Here is a 23211-nt window from a genome sequence, read left to right as displayed (position 1 = left end):
TCCCATTCAGGGCTGAACCTTTTCTCATTCAGGGCTCAAAAACCTGCTGCTGTTCTCTGCACACAGTCACTCAAGGTCTCCACATTTCTCCTGCTTCTCTTCATGAGGTCTCTGCTAAAATGTGATCTTCTCAGAACAGCTTTCCCTAAGCTCTCTATTCAGGGCCCTACTGTATTGTTGGCACTGGAAATAAATTAGTGGGAAAATTCAGTTTAGAAACTCTGTACTTAGGGCTCTTTCTCTCTCATGGGAGTCACTGCCCTGCAGCCCCCTCCCATTCATTTATTTACCCATTTATTCTGATTTGTCTTATTCTCACATTTTGAATTGTTTCCTTGTTTTTTCTTCATTTCTTTCAAAAAAGGATTCATGGCCACAGTCTATTATGCTCATCGTTCTACTCTCATCTTCTAGAAGAGTGCCCAGCACTTTGTAGGCCTCCCATGGATTCATTCAATAAGCAGTCTTTCCTTGTAAATTGGGTAGACTTTTCCAGAAGTGTGGCCAGAGGTAAGACTTCCTTGGAAGAAAAGTAAGAACTGGAAAAAGGCCACTACAGTTAAAACACGTGTAGTCTGGACACGGAACTGGGCTGTGGGCTTCAGCAATCAGAGCTTTTCTAGCTCACCAAGAAGAACAGATTCAATTTGGTAGAAGGTGGGTGTATGCAAGACGTTCAGTTAGAAAGTGGCATTGATGTAACAGGCACAGAAAATGGGTGTCTTCTCCACTAAAACCCAGGAGAAGGAGTTTAATTGCTAACCTTCACTGGAGAGACTCCTTGCACTAAAGAACTCATGCTGACCTCTGTAAGAATCAGCAACAAAAGTTTGCAATAGAACAGTGTACAGATGCAGGAACCATGAAACAGTCCATACTCCACGGGAATGAAATGCCCTGGCTAGAAGCTCAGGTTGTGTTTTAGTCCAGCTGGTCTGTTACATAACAAAATACCATATACTGGGTAATTTATAAGTAACAGAAATTTATTACTCATAGTTCCTGAGTTTGGATAGTCGAAGATTGAGATGCCAGCAGGTTCGGTGTCTGGTAACAGCCCATTTCCAGATTCACAGGAAGCTGTTCTCACTGCTGTCCTCATGTGGCTGAAGGCGTGAAAAAGCTCCTTTGGGCCTCTTTTCTTCACGCGGGCCCTACTCCCATGACATAATCGCCTCCCCAAGTCCCTACCACCTGTACCACTGCCTTATGGGTGATGCACAGCATATGAGTTTAAAGGGACCCAAATGTCCACACAGAAGCAGATTGCAGATCTTGGAGGGGTCTGACGTCTGTGATGGGAAGGGTGAACTTGCGCTCAGGAGAACATCTCTTCAGAGCCACATTTTCTTTCCTTTTTTTTTTTTTTTTGAGATGGAGTCTCGCTCTGTCGCCCAGGCTGGAGTGCAGTGGCCAGATCTCAGCTCACTACAAGCTCCGCCTCCCAGGTTTACGCCATTCTCCTGCCTCAGCCTCCTGAGTAGCTGGGACTACAGGCGCCCGCCACCTCGCCCAGCTAGTTTTTTGTATTTTTTAGTAGAGACGGGGTTTCACCGTGTTAGCCAGGATGGTCTCGATCTCCTGACCTCGTGATCCGCCCATCTCGGCCTCCCAAAGTGCTGGGATTACAGGCTTGAGCCACCGCGCCCGGCCAGAGCCACATTTTCATTCTCAAGTTTTACACAAAGAAATCCTGAGTCTGAGTCTAAACCTTCTGTTTTCCGAGTCCTCTTGGCATTCAGCCAGTGTTGTGAGCTATGACGTGAAGATGTAAACGCCACCTGGCCTGTTCGGAGCAGCAAAACTGAAGCTGGGGTATCTGAGAGAAGCAGTGGAGGAGGCCTTGCTGGGAGACCCTTGAGTTGAAGATCCTGCAAGACTCATTCCAGAGTGGTCCCCTGTCCCTCTGCCCCATTCCACACCTCCCCTCGCCGGAGCCAAACATGATGGGCTGCTCTGCGGTACCTGAGGGATAGCCCCTATCTCCCTTTCACATTTCATGATGCCATTTTCTGCACAATTTGCTTTTTCAAGGCAGAATGGACTAGCATGGTTTAACTGGGGAAAAGTGTTGATAGTGATAGTGATAATTGATCGTGACAGTGATATTTAAAATCTATTTAATTATTAAGGAAACACTAGGCTCTCTGTGAAAGCATTGGCACCACCTGGCATAGGAATTGATTGTTTAGGTGATTTCAATTAGGCCAACTGCTGTGCAGATAAGCAGGACAGAACCCTGCTTTATCAGCCTGATGACCTTGGAGACGGCATGTCTGGGATTAAATGTGACATGTCAGGTACGTTTTTTAAAACATGTGCGCAAAAATGCTCAGGCCACACCACAGGGCAAAACAAATCCTATCTCCATCCTTCTCTCCCTGCCTTTCTCCTTTTCTTTTTTTCCTTCTCCGCGCCAACCTCTTTCTCTTTCTTTTCCTTCTCTCTGTTTTTTTCCAACACACACAAGCTGGTGGCTGAGATACCTTGCTGTCTTTCTTATGAAAAGATGTTACTACAGACTCACTGTGAGTTTGGGTTTAAGCTTTAGTTCACCGTTTCAGTGGTATTCCTCCATTCGTTAAATATTTATGAAGTGCCTGAAACCAGGTATGCCCCACAAAAGCTTAGTAAGTATGTGTAAGTTTCTTCTCTTGTTGAACTTGGATTGTAGAAGCAGAGACTGACAAGAAGAAAAAGTAAAAGCAAATAACAAACACATAAACAGACAGAAATGTGTTCTGTGGGTACAACTGTGACCATCCCTGGGGTCATAGTGATGAAACTGGAGAGAAAATAGCAAACCTAAGACAGGTTTTTGAGACAGAACTCACTGTGTCTCCTGCATTTATTTTCTCACTCCCTTCTCCCAGATAACCTCCACTGCTGTGTTCAGATCAGTGACATTTCCCTTCACATGAGCTTACAGCAGTATGGAATACAGTGCTGATCCAAGTGCATTGACTACAAGCAGGACATCAATACATGGTAGGCACTGGAATTCGTGAAACTGAAAACCCAGGGTGGTGTATAAGCACCCCAGAAGCTGATGCACAGGGGCCTTAGGTCCAGCTTATTATGATGCACACCCTAAGCCCAGTCTCAGGAGGCTGAGCTGAGAAAATGTGGAAGAACAAAACAAAAACACTAAACCTCCTGAATCTCTGCAATGGTTTAAAGTGCTATTTTAGCTTAATCATGTATTTTGTGTATGACTGTGTCAGGGTGGGACCGAATAATACTGAAAATCCTTAAAGATGCTTCTATGTCATTAGAAGTTGTTGAAGTAACCATTTTTTCCCCAGAAAATGGACCCAGATCTGAAAAGCAGATGAATTCACTGCAGTTACTTAAGTGTCTGAATTAAAGAACTACCAACACTTATGTATGTCACCATATTAAAATCAGCTTACATACAAAACTGTACAAAGTAGCCTCTGTAAGGTACTGATTGCTGTTGGGAGCCCCTCCATCAGGATATCAATCAGGATGTCACTGGGATTGTACCGTGCCCTGGGAAGTACAAGCCACCCACCCCACACTGTTCAGGACTCTGTGGATGCCTTTGTTCCCAGAAAAGCAAGCTGCCTCTAAACCTGCAGTCGTCCCAGGTTTATAGAATCATGCCTTTCTCTTTGTTGAATGCACCCTGTGAGCCTCTGCTTTGCTTCCTGTTTATCCCTGGGCTAGTGAGAGGTAAGTCATCCCTCTGCTACTGCCCAGCCATTTGAATTTCTAGAGACACTGAGATGTGACAAAGCAGACGTCAAGTGAACTGTCTCCTGTTTGAGTTGGACAAGCAGCCTCTGGGTTTAAATCCCTGAACTATACTCAGATTGTACGTACATCAGCTTGTGTTTCTTTGTGACTGGCCGCTTATTGGTCCATTCCAGTTGTATGTTTTTATTTATTTAATAGATGTGTGCTGTGCATCCCCCTCTGACTGCTATGAGAGAGAGAGTAAACCTTTAACCCTCCCCAGTGAACAGCGAAAGAACTAGAGAGAGCCTAAAAATTATGACAAATACCTAAAATGATGCCATTTTTCTTTTCTGTCACTATCAGCAAATAATTTTACCTACTACATTGGCTCAAAAAATAATTTGGGAAAACTAAATGGAGATACTGAAAAGGAAATAGTGAGGAAGAAAGATAGTGTGCCAGGTACAGCTAGACACAGTTTAATGCCAGCAATAAATGTTTAACGCCTCCAAATACATTAATTACTGCTTCAATTACTTTCCTATTAAAAAGAACAATTCAAATCAATTTCAAGGTGCTAGTGCCTAGGAGAAACTGGCAAAACCCACATGTGGGATTGACTATTTGACAGTAAAATTCACAAAAGTATTTGTCAACTAAATTTTAGGCAAAATAGCATGATGATTGTATCCTCAATGGTAGGGCATTGTTCATTGGAAAGTATTCAAGGTTTAGATATCTTTAAAAAGGGAGAAGGAAGGAAGGAAAAGAGGGTAGGCAGGAAGGAGGAAAGGAGGGAGAACAAACCACTCTGTATTGGCTGATGGTAGATTTAAAATAAAATGCCTGTTTTCAACAGGTTCTTTAAAATAAAGCAAGTTTTGGTTTCCATGGTATCTTTAAAGAAAAGCAACAAAGGTGCAGCGTGGAATGTTCACATTTCAGGTGCACCTCTGCCTTCCCAACACTCCTTCTGCCGAACATCTTGGCCGGACCACAGCAAGGTGTCTCCAGATAGGTCGTGACAAGCGTCGAGTGACGATTTATTTTGCCAACCTGTCAGAGTCATCCAAGAGTTTGCTAATTTAAGGCAAGGTCTTTATTTGAAAACATCAAATGTGTTTTACTGTACACCTCTGTGTCAGGGACAATCCTGCCAACATACAAGCTTTTGCTCATTTCAATAAATCAGCGATGTAAGTATCAAGAGGAAAATGTGCTTGAGGGTTTCGGGAGCCGCGGGTTTCCGAGCATGCAGAGGCAAGGGAGGCAGAGCGCTCCGGGCTCTACCCAGCATTCCAGGGAGGTGTTAATGACTTTAAGCCTGTCAAGAATATCTCTAGTTTATATAGAAGAGACAATTCATCGGTTTACTAGAAAGGTGTAACATTTCCTACAGGTGAGCTCCACTGATCAAGGGATAAAAAGGAACTTTTGTTGCCACGTTGGAAAGATGTACTGCAGATTTTAACCCATGCTTTTGATGTAAGCTTCGAAAGCTTCCAAGGCTTCCCATGGGGACCTGTATTGTCAGATGCTGGGCCAGTCTGCAGGATAACACAGCACCTTGACTTAAAATGCCAGAGAAGAGAATGGCACAAGGCTCCCTGGGGTCAACACTGGGCCACTAGAGCTACAGAGCAGCTTTCCCACTTTTCCCCTTCAAATCGGATCAACAAATCCAAGCATTTTACAGCAGGGATCCACTAAGTCTAGGCACACTTTTCCAAAGGGCACATGATAGTTTGTATTAATGAGGCCTGGAAATTATTGCTCTTAATGTAAAAAGTGACAAATATCAATATCATTAGTGGCTTCACCATGGACGTCCTGCTGCGCCCTCCTGTGTGGCAGTGGGGGAGCTCTGAAGAGCCCCAGGATGTCGTCTCTGCCTTCTGCGACAGCTCAGGTCACCCATCCTTTGGTGAAATCTTGAAATTATAAAATCTCGGTCAAATTATGAAATCTGACAGAAACTTTTCAGAAAGATCAGATTAGCTCAAGAGGTATGTGGCAAGGCTGCAGCACAGCAGTACTCTCAATCAGTCTAGAACATGCCAAAGGGGTTAGAATTTAGAGTAATGGTTGAGAAGCTGGTGAACAGAAACTCTCCTCTTCCGTTTACCTTTAATAACAAGTGCCCCTTCTCACACCTACTATATTTCGATTCCAGCCCCAACTCCCAAACACAAGCCAGATCTGCCCCAATCGGGTTGGTTTGAGTAGCTAACTGCATATAAAACCGACCAGGTTTGCAAAAAATATGTAAGACAAGAGTTGTCATCAGAGTTAATCTCTTATAGAATTATCAAGCGTATACTTTGTTTTCCTGATGAGCAGTTCAGGGTGGATTCTCTATAAATAAAAAGCTTATACTATGTCTGTTTTCTCCTTGTTTTATTTTTTCTCAAGTTTGACAGTAACAAAAATCATTGTACAACTTTTTGAAGCAGTGAACAGGACTGAGTGTTTAAAGATCTGCCATTAGAGTGATGAGCCTTGTTCTCTGAAATAGATATTGGTTCGAGGTAGTCCCACGGACACCACTGGGTGGGAAACTCACTAAAATCGGAACAGGAAACAGACAGATGATGTATTATGATACGTCCTGCCATTTCCATCTTTTAAAATGCACCATTAGCTAAAAGGCTGTGTAGGGTTTCCTCCAAGGGTACTGTATCATCAGCAATATGTAAATGTTGTCTTTGTCAGTTTATTTTTCCAGGTGAAAACTCTTCCTGTCTGTGAAAGAGGCCTTTTGTGACCACATCTCCCTGGTTTGCAATAAAATCAGAAGGGATCAAATTCCTTCAGAAAACATGCTGTCTAAACTTGAAATCTGAAATCGACTTGTCAGAGCTAGGGGCTGATAAACAAGACCTACTTTAAGTTAGGTCCTTATCTCATTTTAGGAAGGGATGGTCAGGGCTTCTTCCCCCAAGGCATGGAACAGACACTTAGAGAATATTCTTCTGTCTGTTGACTTTAGCCTGCACTCCTTCACTGGAAGGTAAACACAGACTCTGGTTTGGGAGTATAGATAGCAATTGGCCTCTCTCCTTCGTAAATCATATTTGTGGCAACATTTTTTAATCAAACTTTCCACAATCATGTCATTCAATCTCTTTTCCTTCTAGTTAGATTTTTTATGGAGAATACCAAAATGGGAAAAGGCGCTGGTGGCATTTAAGAGGCACCCTGGGCAAAAGGCCATAGAACAGGGCTTTGTGTTCCAGGAAATAGTGACTGAAAGGATTCTCCAGCTTGACGGCTTCTCCTGTTGGACGTGTTTTCACTCGACAATTATAGATATTTTGACTTCTTAGGAAACAGGCCCAGAAGTGGATGTCCAGTCCTGGACATGCAGCAGAATGCACCGTTGTTTATTCTCTGAAGCCTGCACTGACCCTATGCCTCTACGACTGTAGCCTGGGTGATGATGTGTGCTCAGGAAAGAACATGTTTGACTCCTCACTCGTCAGGAAGCCGGGCTTCCTCTCTTTCCCCCCCTGGACCTCCTCATGTCCACTGAAAACAGTGGCGTCTTTCAGTTGGGTTTCAGCAGAAATAGACTCCAGCCGGCATGTCAGGGGATCTGCCCTCCTGGCTCAGCTCCCCCAGGTATCTGGCCTTTCCTGATCACTGTGGAATTTCCACCCTAGCTGATTCCTTAGAAAGGTAGAGTGAGGACCATATGAGACAGAAAAGCCAAAAAGAAATTTTCACACACAAATAACTTTGACAGAATAGAATAAAAGGAAAAGGCATTGCAGTTCAATGCAGCATTTTAATTTCAAAAACCAGAAGATAAATAATGAACTTGAAAGCTTCAATTTCCACTTATATTGCTTTGTGTAGAGGACAATACAGTCTTGGTACAGGGTTATGCATATAGAAATTTTGTACTATCTTTTAAATACTACATTTTAAACAATGGACTATGTCTTACTTTACAATCATGTGACATGAACAATAGACTCTGCAAGATATAATAGACACAACATCTCTAAACCTCACCGAGCCCTGTGAGAATTACTGTCAGTAATTTCCAGAAGCTAAAATTCAAATAGTGTGTCTAAATTCTCCCTAAATAGTACATTGAGTGTCAGGATATGAACTGCAGGTGTGAGCTCCCATGAGACGGAGTCAGAAAATACTTCCACTGCATCTAAGACACGTGTGAAAAGCTGCAGCCCTCTCTAACTGTGTGCAGTAGCCCAACCCAAGCGGTGAGCACAACTAGCAGCCAGACAGCCCAGGGGCCGGCCCCAGGTCTCTGCTAGAGTGAATTCTGGGGAGTTTACCCGCTGTGCCTTCCTTTTCTTACCCATAAAATGTGGATCTCTAATAGTACCAGGCTCCTAGGTTTCTTCTGCTATGGAGGTAAAGCACCAATAACTCAGGCACACATCGCTGGCACTCAAAAGTTGGCTGCCATCACAGGTAAAATGCAGAGGTAGGGCACGACTGCAGGTTGCTTTGTGAATTGTGTAGAAAACACCTTCTGGCTTCTTTTATTAGTATGCGAATTGCTTCGTATTTTGGAGATATTTTTCATGCAAAGCACCTGAGGGATTTGTTTACTTGCCCACATATATGCGCTCTTCACTTGGACTCCATGCCTAGGGTTGGAGCACTGAGACTTGCTGCCTGTCCCAAGCAACTCGCGGGCAGTGAGTGGGTGAGAATATAGAAGGCACAACTGAATGTGGAAAGTGTGTGGAGGAAGAAGAGCACGCAGAAGGAGAGGGCCAGAAGGGGCCCTGGGCCCCCCAGCCTGGTGGTGGAGGTAGAAGGGCAGAGAAGGCTTTCTGGGGAGGTGATTTCCATGTGGGTCCTGCTGTGTGAGAGAAGCTAGATGGGACGTTGTGGAGACAGGTTGCTCATCTGGAAACAGGGGAGGAGATGGACTTCAGGGTAAAAGGTATTCATGAGGAATCAACACCAGGGGAGAAGGAGAGGAGGGAGCAGGGGTGCGTAAAGGGAGAAGTCAGTCGCTGATACAGACCCCAGAAAACTTCAGCTGGCTCAGAGGGTAGATTTGGGGATGCATTTCTCTTCAGAAAGGCTGACATGGGACCAAGTCCTGCATTGCTTGGGCACAACTGCCTGGGGAAGAGCCTGGCCTCTCACTGAAGGCATTGCTCAGGGAGCCCACAGCCTGACTGGGGAGGAAGTCACCTCTGCAAGGACATCTGGAGAATCAGCAAATCTCTGGGTCTACCACAGCCCAGCCTCTGCACCGTCCAGACCTGTTTCTACATTTTAGAGCAGCCCTTCCCCACTGTGCAGTGGCTGCTGCTCCTCCCTCTGCTGAAAGTCACCTGTGCCAGGAAGTTGACATCTCTTCTTCCCTGCTGGCCTGTCAGTGAAGAAGCTCAAAGCGTACATGAAGCTTATAATTCACTGAGACTCTTGCTTTGTTCCTTGGCAAAAGTGCATGCTTTGTGAGGACAAGAACCTTTAACTTTGTAAAGCCTAGAGTTGTTGGGAAGAGTCATGGTGACAGATGCTTAGAGAGGATGGGCACCCCTCAATGCCAGACCCGTGCAGTCTTCCATCAGTGGTGCAGCCACAGCCTGTAAGGAAACTTGGTTCAATGTAGACACCGTGCTCTGGAGCGTGACACCCCATCCTCCCAGGGTATTACTACTAGGCTGACGAGTGTTCTTTGAAGACCAGCACAGCATATGACGTAATCATGAATCCCATAATCGTGGGCCACCCCTGCTACTCTTATGCTGAGGAATGACCCTGATTTGGTGCCTTATTAGGTGGAATCCCGAGCCAGTGGGTTAAACCCTCTGCAAGTTCAGGTCAGGGGTGCTAGTTTGAGTTTGTGGGAGCAAATTCAGAAGAGTGTCTACTTCTGTGAGAAAGCAATGCTGGCCCATTAGACGGGAAGGGGCCCAATGGAGACAGCTGGTGGGATGCTGTTTCCTCCAGGACCGCTGCCTTACCAGGAACTCTAGGTTGGTCCCCAGGGCTGGCAGGTTGACGTCACTGGCAGTAGTGGCCACTCAGCCTCCTCAGCCTCAGCCAGTGGGGTCCAGGCTGCTGGGCAAAAATGTCATCTCCATCTGTGCCACCACGGCCAGTTTCTCATGTGTTTGTCATGTCAACACAAGGATGGGTGTCGCCAGAGAGGAACTGTTGCTGCTGAGCGGGCCGTTCTTTCTACTGTTTCAGTATCTCTTCCATAGGGAATGTTTTTGCATGGAAATTAATGTACACTATAAAGATCTTCAAGCTCTATACCCTTCAAACTCTATGGGATTCCCCCCATGTGGCCATGCTCATGCCTCTGCCATAGGTCTTCCCTGATCTTCCAACCTTTTCTTTCCAGGTTTCTGGTTAGCTGGCTAGGGCATTCGCCACTTCCTACGGCTCCATATGTATTTTTTGGAACCACTTCTCTTGCCAGAAAGAGGTGACTGGGTTTGCTGTTGACACACTCCTTATGAGACAAATTTCCCTTGGTACTCTTATTCAAAGCCACTCCCAAGTGAACATGGAGGGTGACTGCTGTCTACTTTTGTCCTGGACTCACAAACACATCCATAGGTTAGGTTTCTCCCTCCTTCTTCAACTGATTAGAAGATCTACCATGGAGTCATGGATGGGAATGAAGGGAGAGGCCCTGCTGCAACAGCACTGAGGCCAGCGTGGTCCAGACGATCTGCTCAGGCCCTCAGTCCTGCTTACCTTCCAGCCCAGATTCACCACTTCCATCTTAGGATAGAGCTTTGCTGGTCCTGTCTGAGCTGGGCCCTCAGTGGACCTGACAGGATCCAGCTCATGATGGGCAAGCCTGGATGCATGGTCACCCAATGTCACAGGCCCAGGATTCGGTCCCTGTGAGAGTCCAGGAGCATGCCAGCTGTTTTGACAGAGGCAGACCATGTTCTGCTGTGAGTGCCATGGTCTTGCTTCAGCCCCCCAGGGTCCTCCCGTGCTGTGAGTTTACTCAGGCATGCTGCACGGCCACACCCTTAATAAAGTGCATTTTCCCTTCCCTGATAAATCCATCAACATCGAGGCTGTCAGATTCTGTGACCTAAATGGGAGGGCTTTTTGAGTTACTCAGGTTATGTACTAAAGAAGGTTCCTGAGGTGTGGAACATCTTCTCTATAGACCTGAACAGGGCTTCCAGGCACTGTGTTTGTTTTTCATGGGAGGGTGATTTTTCTTAACATGCTCCTGATGATCAGTATCCACATGTCTGTGGATGTGGCAAGTCTCTGAATCTCTGTAAGGTTTACTATCAACCTCAGGAGAGCATGTCTTCTACCAAGGTTTTAGGCACACTAGCCACCTCTTACTCACCTGGCCTGACCAACATAATCACATTAATGTAATAGGTCAATGTCAAGACAAATAAGATTCTTTGGACTATTATGCTAGATGCTATAGCGATTACAGTCCTTGGGCAAAAATGCAAATGCCTGTTGTTGTCAATTCCATGTGGAAACAAACCATTTCTCATTCTGTTTTTCTGACTGAGATGGAAGAAAGAAAAAAAGTGTTTGCGAAATCAGTGATTACATACAATGTATCCGAGACCATGTGTTCCTGCTCTAAGAAACATGCTCTATCTGATAGAGTGGCTAAAATCAGGTTGACCACATGGATGAGGTTGTGGTGGTCTATAACATTCTCCAGATCCATTTTCTACAGAGCCAAACCGGCCAATTAATGGATATATGAAGGGAGCCACCAACCCATCTCTTTTTAGTCCTTTGTGTTGGTACCAATTTTCTTCATGCATTCTGGGTTGCAATATTGCTTTTGATTTCTTACTTGGATCAGGGTTGATGCGGGATGGCTTTCACTTGCCTTCCTTATCACAATAGCTTTTATTATACAAACCAAGGGCCTGTTTTGAGGGTTGAACCAATTGCCAGGGTTAGTCATTCCAATTATAGATTTGATCACTGTGGAAATGAGTACCAAGTGGGTCCATTGACCCAATAGCTTGCCTGTAAGTTTGGCCTTGGATGTGGCTCTGTTTATTGGCTAACTTGACGATGAGGTGGGTAGTTCCCTTGACCCCCTTTGCGGGTGGGAACTGGAGTGGCTCGTTTCACTCAGCCTGCTGCTGGCCACTCCTCGTGAGAGGTAACGTGCCAGAAAGCAAGTGCGGGAACTGGAGGGAATGGATGCTGGAACCGGCCACCCTCTCTGATGGGAGAAGACTCCGTGGAGACCCTGCAGCAGTGTCCACTCCCCCGCTGTCTTGGCACCTGGGTTCTCGTCCAGCATCCAGGAAGAATCAGGTCACACAGATGGAAAGGTAAGGTATGAAGAGGATTTAATTCGGTGATGGCTCTCAGGGGGATGGGAGTTGGAAAGAGAATGGTGTGGGAAGGTAATCTTTCCCTGAAGCCACACCATCTGAAGTTAGCAGTGTCTATCCATAGTCTCTGATGCTCAATTGCTGCTTCTCTGCACACTGCTCAGCGTGGCTCTGCCAGCTGAAGTCTTTTTATGGGCACAGGACTGGGATGTGGAAGGCCAAAAGGCAACATTTGGGTGGAAAAATTGGGTCAGCTGTTTTCCCTTAGGGTCACAGTTCCAGGCTTAAGGGTGGGGTTTAGCTGGGAGCCCAGCCGTTCTCTGTCAACATGTACTCCTCTATGTAGGGGAAGTGTGATGGCCTTTTATGTTTGAGTATCAAAGGTAATTCCAGATACCTCGTCCAATCATTGTCAATATATATCCCTTTCCTGCTGGCACAGATTCCTGGGTAAATGGCCATAGGTCTCTTCAGGAAAGACAGAAGAGAGAATCATTCCCATGTTATGTGTCATGGTGTGGTAAGAATGATCTTCACTCCTAGGAACTCAACATCTCTTCGGTCAGTGGGTTCTGGGTCTGAAATGGGCTCCCTTACTGGGCAAGGGAGCAAGCCGTCTTTGGAGAGAGTGTCCTGGGTCTCCTGGTCATCCACACTGATACCTTCTGCTGCTCTAAGCTTTCAGTGCCTTGGCCCGAAGCCCATGTAGACCTGGTGTGTCATCCTAATCATCTCAATAACCCTGTGGGAGTCAGGACCCCTAGGATGCTGCTTAAACCTGGCTAGTCATTAAGTAAAGTGCCACTCCTTGGCACCAGTACATTGTCTCCATTGTCTCAGGGTCCAGTCACCTCCATTGCTAGCAGTGAGAGAAGACCTATGTCCTCTTCTCCTCTCAGCCCAGGTCTGCAGGTGACAGCCACCCCTGAAAGCTTTATAGATGCTTGTGTCTGTCTATGCTTGGGGAAAGTGTGAGTCCTTCAGCCTTCCTGAAAATGTGGTGGGTTACCAGGCTATATCCATTCCAGCAAGCACACTTTCTAAGCCTTTTAATCCCTCCCTCCATGGCCCACCGCAGTAATCCTGGCATCGCAGCTATTTGAAGACTGGGCAATCACTTTGGCCAGGCTTGTCTGAGCAATTCTAGTAGCACGTTTGCACAATTCCCTGGCATCTTTGAAAAGATGGTAAATCCTACAAAGAGGAACAGCACTCCCAAGCCAATATACTCTTTCATGTACATTTTATGTTCTAGTTCCCTTAACCAAGCACCTTCCAAACACAATCCTAGTTATATCCTCCTGATTTCTGCTGGTGCAGGCTGGCTAAATCTTGAAGATCCTTTGGAATTCAGTCCCTTTCCTCCCGTAGAAATATCCTGTGTGTGCTGTAACAAATTTCCACAAACTGGGTGGCTTAAAACGAGAAATGTAGTCTCTCATAGTTCTGGAGGGCAGAAGTCTGAAATACAGAAGCCAGCACGGCCACACGCCCTGAGGGAGTCTGGGTGAATTCCTTGGTATTCACTGGCTTGCAGGGGTATCACCGCAGCCTCTGTCTCTGTTGTCACCTGGTCTTCTCCTAGTGCGTCAGTCTTCACACAATGTTTTCTTCGTCTTATGAGGGGACCAGTTGTATTGGTTTGGGACCCAGCCTAATGGCTTCATCCTAACTTGATTGCATTTGCAAAGAACCTATTTCCAAATAAGGCCACATTCACAGGCACTGAGGATTAGACTTCCACATATCTTTTAGGGAGCCACAAGTTGACCCATGACATCTCCCCAGAACATTTCCCAGTGACTTGTGACTTATGCTGAAACTAAACCCTCATTATGGGCCTACCGGAGGGGCTGCAAAGTAGTGGCAAGTTCTGAGGCAATGAATGTCTTAGTCCATTTGAGCTGCTGTTACAAAAATACCGTAAACTGTGTGGCTTATAAGCAACAGATGTTTATTGCTCACAGTTCTAGAGGCTGGAAGTCTAAGATCAAGGTCACAGCTGATTTGGTGTCTGGTGAGGACCCACTTCCTGTTTCATAGACAGCACATTTTCACTGTGTCCTCACATGGTGGACAGGGTGAGGGAGCTCCTTGGTACCTCTTTTATACTGGCACTAATCTCATTCATGAGGCCTCCACCCTCATGACTCAAAGACCCCACCTTCTAATACCGTCACTTTGAAGGTTAGGATTTCAATTTACAGACATTGGGAGAATGTAAACATTCAGGCCATGCAGAGGGCACCAGTTGCCTTGTGGAGAAGGGGCTTCTGCACTGTCTCCAAGCAAGGTAGACTCACTGCCATATACTCAGAAACCATGGGATGATTCTGCCCTTTGACAGTTCAGGGGCATCTGAGGAGTCAAAAGCTGTGGGAGTGATATTTGGCCCTGTGTCCCCGCCCAAATCTCAGGTCAAATTGTAATCCCCAGTGTTGAAGGTGGGACCCGATGGGAGGTGATTGGATTATGGGGGTGAATTCTGGAGAGAATGATCTAATCACCTTCCACTTTGATGCTGTTCTCATGAGAGTGAGTGAGTTCTCCAAGATCTGGTTGTTTAAAAGCACGTAGCACCTCCCTCCTCTCTCTTCCTCCTGCTCCAATCATGGAAACTTCCTCTTGCTTCCTTTTCCACCATGATTGAAATTTTCCTGAGGCCTCCCCAACCAGTCTTCCTGTACAGCCTGGGGAATGGTGACTCAATTAAACCTCTTTATAAATTACCCAGTTTGAGGTATTTCTTTATAATAGTGTAAGAATGGATTAATATAGGGAGCATTCTCCAAGATGCGTTTAGCCCATGGGCAGCATCACAGACTTTCCCGGCCAAGGTCCAGATCTTGGCAGAACAGAACTGCTTTGGTTTGGTGTTTACATTTTTTTGAAAGTCAGCTACTATGTTACATACTTAGTCTTCAGCATTTTCTGTCCATTCCCTTCAAGAGATGAGAAATTCTTTGTGTGCAATGGAAAAATCTGTCTGGCCTTCACACAGAGCCCCTCACCCTCAGGAACCCCTCCCTCACCATCAGTGGCACCGCATGCCCACATGTCTCCAGTGCCTAGAGTGCTGCAAGAATACTACGTGGAAGTCTATTCCTTGCCATGGTGCATCTTCCTGCGTCACCGCTGTGCCCTATCAACATCAATGCTCTACCTTCAGCCAGAGTCTATGTTGTTGGCACCAGAATTATACCACATAAGATCAAAGCTTTAGTAATGAATCCTGCCTTCTACATACCTTTCACACATTCACCCAGCTTTATATGAAATCAAGAACTCACTATCATTCTACTGTAACCCTTCATCAAGGGTGAATTACCAGATGAAGAAATCGAATGAAGAACTTAGTTTTTAAAATATTACTGAAAATATCTCCTTGGGTATTAAACATGTTCTGGTAATATTAAATGAATGCGTTATTACCCAGAAGTCAGCTTCTTTTCCTAATCTCTCAAATTCTATCTACAGATTATCTCTTCATTCAACTAATGAAGTGCTTCTCTCCCCGGCTCCTGGATTCTAGCAGTGAAAGAATCTGCCCTTCATGTTTGAGACTGAATTGAGAAATAAATGAGTAATCAGCGGGTGTCTGCCATGTAGTAAACCATGCACTTCTGGAGACCCTGGAAGGGGTTTTCAGTGATTTTAAAGGAGGGGGAAGATCCTTATCTTTTGAAAAGGATAATTACCTTCAAAGAGGAGCTACATTTCCCCTCAACAATAAACAGCATTTATTCTTTTCTCCTGTGAGAGACTTGCTTGGAAATTTGGAGATGTCAAAACTAATCCCAGACAAAGCAATTGGGAAATTCCCAGAGTAGCCTGGGAAGCGGCCAAAGGTTACACTGTTTTCTTATTTCATCAGCTACATCCTCACACAAGCAGGTCCTTAATTCCATCTCACTGTGCTTCTGAAGGATATCAGTTCTCCATAGACGAATTCCAGCCAACTTTCTTCTTCTCAGTTCAAATCTAAAGTCCCTTAAGCAGGCAAAGGAAAATTAAACACAAGAGCTGATTAAATTCATCTCACTATTTTGGAGTAGCGGATCTGTAACCTCTTGGCTGGGTTTGTGTAAGTACGTAAGCACAATACACATGCACGCTCTTACAGTGTCATGAATGTTACTGATGAGGTTGGAGGAGCATGTAAATGGTGCTGTCTGAGAAAGGTGATCTCAAAAACTGCTCTGGAGCCAGGAGAAAATAAATAATGCAACAAGTTAATCACATCTCAATTGTAGTTATTCTTATAATCATATCTTTCTTCGCTGTTGCCACCATTACTGAGTGTAAGAAGATGAGGAAAGTAGGAGAAAGCTTCTCACGCAAGGGATTTTCTCCAGGTAGTACCTCTCTATAGGAAAATAGACACTCTTGGTGGGAATCTGCATCACACACGTGCTCCAAGCAATTCACACCTACAGGACCTTGTGTGGTTATATATTGTTTTTATCCCCTTTATAAAGAAGACATAATTTGCCCCAAATCTCAGAGCTTGTGGTTGACAGAAGGAGAACCCAGCATCAGCATCAGTGAAAACCTCACTGAATACTCTCCATGCTCAGGGGGACGTCCTCTGCAGATGGGAGCTTCACACTCCTCCGCACAGCGTTGAGTCAGGGAGGATGTTATCTGTGACATGATCTGCAGGGTTTGGTGGCACAACCGCCTTCCCTCTCTCCCAGCCACGGTATGAGAAATTATCTGTGTAGCAAGCTGAAGTGTGCAAAAGTGCCACTGGAGTGCACGTGGCAGGGGAGGGTTGCTACCCAGCCCTGCATGCCAGGCATGGCTCTAGAGGTCCCCGGAGACAATCACAGGAGATTCCGCTGTCTTCCAGGCTTTTCTGCATGAGGTGGGAAGACTCTGGGGCCCGTTAGGCATTTTGTTCCTTATCACTATCACTCACAGGCTGCTCTCATCGAGCCTGTTCTGGTCCTTTCAAAATCGGACGTAGTACACAGAACAGCACAGCACACTGTGTTGGGGAGGTCTTACCCCGCCTGGGTTGCTGACTGACTGTTCACTCTGGCACGTCACATGATTCCTTCCAAGAGTTCTCCTGAGGGGGTCTTCAGTAAAGAGAAGGGATGATTTCTGAAGTCGTGTTTTCTCTTCTACTCGCTAACCGCCAGAAACTTCCAAATATAGCTGCCATTCTCTTTCTTATTAAAGGAGGGTGGCAGGTCTGGGCTGCAGACTTTTCACTGTGTTCAGCATGAGTTCAGGGCTTGCCCTGTTTTCTTCTAATTGGGACACAACCTGTTTCATGCCTTTGTTCGTAGGGTCTGCCTGCTATGGCCTCCTCTGGGGTTTAAAACCACAGCTCTTACCTCCTTTCTCAGTGAGGAATCATGATAACAGGGAGAGGGTATTATCAGTGCTGGATTCCAACCAGGGACCTGTTATTCCAGGTCCCTGAAACATTCCAGACTACAGGGAGGAGAGCAGATTTTGTGTAAGGTGTTGCATTATTTTGTGTGTGTTTGAGACAGACCTAAGCTATGTGAGTTCAGGGAGTTGATAATTACACTGGTGAGTTGGTAGGGTTCTTTTTCCCCTGAGGGCAAAGACCACACACACACACACACACACACACACTAAATCAACCCAATGGCAAGTATAAGAACAAAATAGTGGATAAGCTTTCTATTTAAATAAACATCACAGTCAGAATGTTTATATTTTAAAAATAGAATACAAAATGATTTTGTTTTAAACAAATTTTCATCTACGTTGTTTTTTTTTTCTCTTCTTTTTCAACCTTGTAAAGTGGCCAATTTAGTTGCACAATATAAATCAAATGCATCTTTGAACATCTAAATTTACTTTAAACTGACTCTGCAGAAGGGAGGCCTCCGCAACCCTTATGGCAGCAATATTCCCACCTCTTTTTTTTTATTATTATTCCTTAAAAGTGCTTATCAAGATGAATGAGAAGAGCAGTGTGTAATTTCAAAGATGAAATTGCTTTTCTCTCCAGATTTCCCATTGTGTTTTCAAGGTCACCATAACAAGGAGTCGGCATAGCCCAGCCTTCCCCGGATAGCCCAGCCTTCCCCGGGCTGTGTCAGGGCCCATCACGCCTCATGGGGACGCAGGGTGGCTTTAGAAGTGTTCTGCTTTATTTTTCCTCTCAAAAGAGGGTGTGACATTCCTGCTCATTGACATGCGGTGGGGGTGAAATTGAAGTGTTGAGGGGACCCCTGCCCTCTATCCCCAGCACAATCACCAAGGCCAAGGCCATTCAGTGCCCCGAGTCCCGGTAAGGCCCATCCTCTGTGTCAGCAAGGAAAACCCGGGACATGTCCCAGCAACCGGCTGTAGACAGCAGCGGGGCTGCAGAGATGAATAACTCTAGATGAGGCTCACAGTCACACCCAAGCTGCTCATTCCTGTTTTAAAATATAACACACCAGCAAAATGATAGGTTCTGCTTGCTTCCGTGCCACACCCACAAGCACGACACTCCTTTAAAACTTCATCTGAGAGCTGCATTTACAATCCATCGACTGCCCAAATATTCTCCAGCATGAAATATGGTTAATGGAACCAAGATATCACCAAGATACTCTGAGACTTCCTCCTTTGTAGATAAAATAACGTATGTCTTGATAATCACTTGTGTAGGACCAATCAGTAGGTTAATACACAATTTTCCTTAGGTTAAAGTAATTACCATATTCTCATAGGTAATCTGGTCTTATACATTTATAAAGCTATCTAGAAATATTTAAAAATGTATCTCTTAAATAATAATTTTCTTAAACTCAAGGGACTTATGGCTCAAAGTGACAATTTGTTTACTTCCATAAAATTCCTCTTTCTACACAATAGTAACAAAATGTATAAAAATTTAAGGGAAAATGATTGACAATGACTAGGTTGAGATTAAAATCCTCAGGATTTTTATTCGAAGTCAAAACATAAAGAGGTCATATAGCAAGACAATGAGAAGTGCTGCATTTCGAGGGAGCCCAGGTATCACCTGTAGAATGTACAAAATTTAGAATTAAATTCTCTAATTCTTGGTTCCTTGATATTTATTGAGATTCTAATATACATCAGTCTCACACGATTGTGTGAAGAGTGACATAAATAACGTGTGTTACTGTTTAGTAATGCTCAGTCAATGCTAACGGTTTCATTAGCATTATCCAAATGAAGTGATCAAAGCATTTGGGAAAACTATTTACAGAAGAAGCTTTTTAAAGACAAAGGAAAAGTCATGATTGACAGTCTGGTGATCTGCCACTGGTCTTTCTTTGCATAAACTTTTTTTGCTGCTTGAACTGGTTTGATTGTTTAATTTCCATTCCTATCACCCAAGTTTTCAGTAAGTTTTGGGGCATCATGAGAAGGTGTAACTTCAACACGAAACTCAGTACTGGAAAACATTTTGAAACAAGACATAAAAATATAGCAAAGATCACTTTCTATCCATTTATAAGTAGATTGCCGCTAATCTTCCCTTTACATTATGCCTACAAGTTAAACAAACTGCAACTAGGAAGATTGTGATCATTTGACTAGGACCGGGATTGTTTGAGAGAGGCAGTCTAAAAGTAAGGTTTTGCTAATTATTTTTGAACATTGTAATGGCATTTTAAGTAACAAAGTGCTTTCACCTACAATAATAGTTATTCATTTTACTTTTCCTGTGTAAGCCAGGCTCTCTCCTAAGTGTATTAAATGTGTTATCTACTCTACCCCTTATACCACAGACTCATAATATAGATTTTATCATGATTAAAATAATCATACTATTAATAAAAATTAATATTACTTTTATTTGTATTATGGCTACTATTGTTCTATTGACAAAAAGAGAAGAGAGGTTAAGTAACGTGCCTAGAGAGATAAGTACCAGGTCTCCAAAAAAACCTCAACCATGTGGCTAAAGCCTATTAATAGCCTGACCAGAGCCCTCTGAGGTGGGAGCCTGGACCCTTAGTATCTTATTAATCCCTACTGTGCTGTAGGCTGGAGCCCATGCATCCCTTCGAGGAGCGCAGGGATGCCAACTGTGGGTCTGTAGCTTTGGGGAGCTGCCTTCCTTTTAGGAACACTCCTTGCTAGTTTTCAAATAATTCTTCAGCAGTGAAATTGGGACCCCTGAGCCATTTTTTATGTTCTAAAGACCACTCTATTAGTTAAGTAAACGTGACTACAACCTTGAACAAATTTATAATCTATTGAAATATTACAGTAAAAGAAATGCGAAGGTACAGCAAAAATTCTAATTACTTCGAAGGTAATTGCAAACTATCTAGCTGCCCTGAGAGTCTCCCTAAAGCCCTGGCATTGTTTGGCACTACCACACCCTGTTTTCTGGAGGATTTTTAGTCCGAACACGTGTCTCAAATTGACCAGATATCTAAATTACTTCCCATTCGGAGACACATCATGGCATGTAGGATACTTTCATGCTTTTTCACTAAAAAAGGTTTTCGATTGCAAGTTGAATGCTGTGGACATTGAAGTCCCATGCGGCTGAGGTCCCACATCTCAGAAGCCTTTCCTCATGCTGTTTCCATGTGTGTTTTCAGTTCTTGGAATGAAATTCTCAGATTAGAACGCATCAGGCCTCTCTCAGTTCTCAGGGAGTATGTAGAGGCCATGATGGAGAACTGTGGATTTCTCTCTGGTGTGGATATGTTTTCTCTTTTACCTCTAAACTTCTACATCAAGACTTCGTGTGACTGAGCTCTGCTTTTGAGAGTTCATGACTCTTTTCCTCCATGATTTGAAAATGTATATTCAAAAGATTAAAATATGGAGCTGGCTGGGCAAGGTGGCTCACACCTGTAATCCCAGCACTGTGGGAGGCCGAGGCAGGTGGATCACTTGAGATCAGGAGTTCAAGACCAGCCTGGCCAACATGGTGAAATCCTGTCTCTACTAAAAATACAAAAATTAGCCAAGCATGATGGCAGCCACCTGTAATCCCAGCTACTCGGGAGGCTGAGGAAGGAGAATCACTTGAACCCTGGAGGAAGAGGTTGCAGTGAATCGAGATCACACCACAGCATTCCAGCCTGGGTGACACAGCAAGACTCAGTCTTGAAAATACAATACAACACAATACAATACAATACAATACAATACAATACAATACAATACAATACAATACAATACAAGATAGAGCTGGAGTTTTGCTGGTTACTATTATTTAATCAGAGGACATATCACCCTCCTCACAAAGGTGAGAATCACACAGTCCTGGGAGGTAGTTTGGGCACCAGCTACAGGCCCACAGGCACCGTCGGCAAAATTAAATGTGTGTGTTACACACAGACGTCTCATCTCCATGGGCTTACAACCACCAAGCTGGGCAAATAAAAGGGAAAATAATTTTTCATTTTTATTTTGTTTCTTCCAGATTAAAGGATGCCTTTCCTATTTATAAAACTTCTGTTTTTGGAAACACTTCTCATCATACTTTACCATAAGCAAGGTAAGAGAAGTTTTATAAATAGGAAAGCATGCTTTTATTTTTGTTTTTATTTTATACAAGTAAAGAAGAAAATAAAAGCAAAACAAAAGTGTACCTCTCTGAAGTGTCTACTCTCAATGTTTTGTGTTTGCCGCACCCCATAGTCTATACACATAGGTACCTACAAAGAGGACTGCTCACCTGTGGGCTTGTCTAACATATATTTATTTCATAATGTGTCACATATACCTTTTCATAATTTTTAAAAAATTATCTCTTCACTATAATGAAGTGCGTATGTTTGCATTCTGAGGTGTAACACAATTTAATTAGCAAATCATTTATCAATGAATATTTACTATGACTATGATTGCTTATATTTTAACCAATGTTGTGATGATATTCTTTGCAATACATTTCCCAAAGGACAATTTTTCAGCCTTAGGTTTTTCACGTTTCATTTCTCTGAGACTTTGCTCCATAAAGCTATATGGATTTGGATCCCCATTAGAAACATGTCTGCACTCATTTCTGATAAATGCACACAGGTATCTCCAGGACTTGTACCCTGCCCAGAATACATTGGCTTTCTATAAATACTGTTGAATGAACACATGTATCTTTAACATTACCATGGTGTTTTTTAACCTCTGCCAACATGAGAAGCAAAACCTACCTCCTTGTTTTAATTTACATTTGTTTAATTACCTGTGAGGCCCAACATCTTTTCATAAATGCTTGTCTAATTTGTGTATTTATTTTTCCTCTTGTGAACTGACTACTCATTTTCTTTTGATGTTACTGATGTGTAGGATTCTCCTTGTTGATTTGTAAGAATAATTTAGAAACTAGTGAGTAAATCTTTGTTTTGTGTGTCAATTGTTTTTCAAAAAAAACCAAGTCTTCCCAATCTAATTCATATATTCAATAGCATCTTAAGATGTTTTCAATATTTCATTGCATATTTATATATACAACATGACTTTTAAATTTCGCTTCAGGAAAGTATAGAAATATGGGCTGACTTGCTATCTTTTTATTTTTTTGAGATGGAGTTTCATTCTTGTTGCCCAAGCTAGAGTGCAATGACATGATCTTGGCTCACTGAAACCTCAGCCTCCCAGGTTCAAGTGATTCTCCTGCTTCAGCCTTCTGAGTAGCTAGGATTATAGGCGTGCGCCACCACACCCGACTAATTTTGTGTTTTTAGTAGAGACAGGGTTTCTCCATGTTGGTCAGGCTGGTATCGAACTCCCAACCTCAGGTGATCCACCCGCCTCAGCCTCCCAAATTGCTGTGATTATAGCCGTGAGCCACCGCCCCTGGCCTAAGACTTACCGTCTTAATGAAATGTAACCTTCGCATCTAAGAAGCAGGTATGATTTTCAGTATTTCATCGTATGTTTGTATGTACAATGTGACTTTTAGATTTCATTTCAGAAAAGTGTAGAAATCCTTAAAATGATATACACATATTATGCTTTCAACCAATAGCAATTGAAGGTCATCCAGCTCTCCAGGCATTCTGCTCAAAAAACAGCCTCTATGTACCTTCTGAAACATTGCGTTGCAACGTTGAATGAAGGGCTCAGATAATCTCAACATTTGACTCCAAAATATTCCCTTTTTAAATCCGCCATGCATGGATTTATGGCATGAATTACTCACTGCCTTTGCTGGTCCTGAGGGTCTGGAGCCCTCACCACCTCTCGGGGGAGAATGGCGTTTCGCCTCGCCGCTGCCTGCTGTCATGGGGGAGCTGCT

This window comes from Piliocolobus tephrosceles, chromosome 4, assembly GCF_002776525.5.
Source record: "Piliocolobus tephrosceles isolate RC106 chromosome 4, ASM277652v3, whole genome shotgun sequence".
Classification (NCBI taxonomy): Eukaryota; Metazoa; Chordata; class Mammalia; order Primates; family Cercopithecidae; genus Piliocolobus; species Piliocolobus tephrosceles.
This window is presented reverse-complemented; position numbering follows the sequence as displayed.